Raw genomic sequence first — 3064 nt, 5'->3', positions numbered from 1 at the left:
ATCCTGGCGTTTAATGCCAGATTGCTGCTTGTTTCTGGTGTTAAACGCCAGCTTTTATTCCTTTTCTGGCGTTAAACGCCAGGCTGCAACCTTTTTCTGGCGTTTAACGCCAGATTGTAGCCTATTTCTGGCGTTTAACGCCAGTCTGGTGCTTGTTTCTGGCGTTTAACGCCCATAATGGTGCCAGATTGGGCGTTAAATGCCAATTCTGCTACCCTTACTAGCGTTTAAACGCCAATAGGTTGCTCCTCCAGGGTGTGCTATTTTTAATGCTGTTTTTGATTTTTTTTCCTTTGGTTTTTGTAGTTGTTTTTGTGACTCCACATGATCATCAACCTAAAAAAAAAGAAAATAACATAGATAAATGAAATTGGGTTGCCTCCCAATAAGCCATTCTTTAATATCAATAGCTTGACAGTGAGCTCTCATGGAGCTTCACAGATATTCAGAGCATTGTTGGGACCTTCCAACACCAAACTTAGAGTTTTAATGTGGGGGTTCAACATCAAACTTAGAGTTTGGTTGTGGCCTCCCAACACCAAACTTAGAGTTTGATTGTGGGGGCTTTGTTTGACTCTGCATTGAGAGAAGCTTTTCTTGCTTCCTCTCCATGGTTATAGAGGGAGATCCCTGAGTTTTAAACACAAGGTAGTCCTCATTCAATTGAAGGATCAACTCTCCTCTGTCCACATCAATCACAGCTTTTGCTGTGGCTCGGAAGGGTCTTCCAAGGATGATGGATTCATCCTCATCCTTTCCAGTGTCTAGGATTATGAAATCAACAGGGATGTAAAGGCCTTCAACCTTCACTAGCACATCCTCTACCTGTCCATAAGCCTTTTTCATGGATTTGTCTGTCATTTCTAATGAGAATTTGGCAGCATGTACCTCAAAGATTCCCAGTTTCTCTATTATAGAGAGTGGCATTAAGTTTATGCCTGACCCCGCGTCACACAAAGCCTTCTCAAAGGTCATGGTGCCTATGGTACAGGGAATTAGAAATTTACCAGGATCCTATTTCTTTTGAAGTAATGTCTGCCTAACCAAGTCATTCAGTTCATTGGTGAGCAAGGTGGGTTCATCCACCCAAGTCTCATTACCAAATAACTTGGCATTCAGCTTCATGATTGCTCCAAGGTACTTAGCAACTTGCTCTTCAGTAATATTTTCATCCTCTTCAGAGGAGAAATAGTCATCAGAGCTCATGAATGGCAGCAGTAGGTTCAATAGAATCTCTATGGTCTCTAGATGAGCCTTAGATTCCTTAGGTTCCTCAAATGAGAACTCCTTTTTGTCCAGAGGATGTCCCATGAGGTCTTCCTCACTGGGATTCATGTCTTCCTCCTCCTCTGTGCATTCGGCTACACCAAGTAAGGTTATGGCCTTGCACTCTCTTTTTGGATTCTCTTCTGTACTGCTTGGGAGAGTACTAAGAGGATTTTCAGTGACTATTTTACTCAGGTGGCCCACTTGTGCCTCCAAATTTCTAATAGAGGATCTTGTTTTATTCATGAAACTTAGAGTGGCCTTAGATAGATCAGAGACTATGTTTGCTAAGCTAGAGGTTCTCTGCTCAAAATTCTCTGTCTGTTGCTGAGAGGATGATGGAAAAGGTTTGCTATTGCTTAACCTGTTTTTTCCACCATTATTAAAGCCTTGTTGAGGCTTTTGTTGATCCTTCCATGAGAAATTTGGATGATTTCTTCATGAGGGATTATAGGTGTTTCCATAGGCTTCACCCATGTAATTCACCTCTGCCATTGCAGGGTTCTCAGGATCATAAGCTTCTTCTTCCGAAGATGCCTCTTTAGTACTGTTGGATGCATTTTGCAATCCATTCAGACTCTAAGAAATCATGTTGACTTGCTAAGTCAACATTTTGTTCTGAGCCAATATGGCATTCAGAGCATCAATTTCAAGAACTCCCTCCTCTGAGGCATCCCATTACTCACAGGATTCCTTTCAGAAGTGTACATGAACTGGTTATTTGCAACCATGTCAATGAATTCCTGAGCTTCTATAGGCATTTTCTTCAGGTGAATAGATTCACTTGTAGAATGGTCCAATGACATCTTAGACAATTCAGATAGACCATCATAGAATATATCCAGGATGGTCCATTCTGAAAGCATGTCAGAAGGACACTTTTTGGTCAGTTGCTTGTATCTCTCCTAAGCTTCATAGAGGGATTCACCTTCTTTCTGTCTGAAGGTTTGAACATCCACTCTAAGCTTGCTAAGCTTTTGAGGAGGAAAGAACTTGGCTAAGAAAGCCGTGACCAGCTTATCCCAAGAGTTCAGGCTATCTCTAGGTTGAGAGTCCAACCATGTTCTAGCTCTGTCTCTTACAGCAAAAGGGAAAAGCATAAGCATGTAGACCTCGGGATCAACCCCATTGGTCTTAAAAGTATCACAGATCTGCAAGAATTCAGTTAAGAACTGAAAAGGATCTTTTGATGGAAGTCCATGAAACTTGCAATTCTGTTGCATTAGAGAAACTAATTGAGGCTTTAGCTCAAAATTGTTTGCTCCAATGGCAGGGATTGAGATGCTTCTTCCACGTAAGTTGGAATTTGGTGCAGTAAAGTCACCAAGCATCTTCCTTGCACCTCCACCATCGTTATTAGGTTCGGCCATGTCTCCTTCTTTTTCAAGATTCTCTGTAAGGTTTTCTCTAGATTGTTGTGCTTTAGCTTCTCTTAGCTTCTTCTTCAGAGTCCTTTCAGGTCCAGGATCTGCTTCAACAAGAATGTCCTTGTCCTTGCTCCTGCTCATATGAAAAAGAAGAGGACAGAAAAGGAAGAGGAATCCTCTATGTCACAGTATAGAGATTCCTTTATGTGAGTAGAAGAAGAAAAGAATAGGATAAGGAGAAGAGAAAACTTCAAACACAAAGAGGAAGAGAGGGTTCAAATTTTAAGATGAATAGAAGTGTTAGTAAATGAATAAATAAATAGAAGGAGATGAGAGAGAGAGAATCTGAATATTAAAAGAAGAGAGATGAGAAATATTTTTATTTTTATTTTATTTATGATGTTAGTTTCGAAAATTAGGAGAAGAAATAA

General features: G+C 40.5%; 1 non-coding gene across 1 annotated transcript; it reads left to right on the top strand.

The window, feature by feature from the left end:
• Positions 1–2126: 2126 nt before the first annotated feature.
• On the top strand, positions 2127–2234 carry LOC127748100 (small nucleolar RNA R71). Its single transcript, XR_008010043.1, has one exon. It is a non-coding gene; the product is annotated as a small nucleolar RNA R71 (small nucleolar RNA).
• The last annotated feature ends 830 nt before the right edge of the window (positions 2235–3064 follow it).

The sequence above is a fragment of the Arachis duranensis genome, chromosome 5 (assembly GCF_000817695.3).
Source record: "Arachis duranensis cultivar V14167 chromosome 5, aradu.V14167.gnm2.J7QH, whole genome shotgun sequence".
NCBI lineage: Eukaryota > Viridiplantae > Streptophyta > Magnoliopsida > Fabales > Fabaceae > Arachis > Arachis duranensis.
This window is presented reverse-complemented; position numbering and strand designations above follow the sequence as displayed.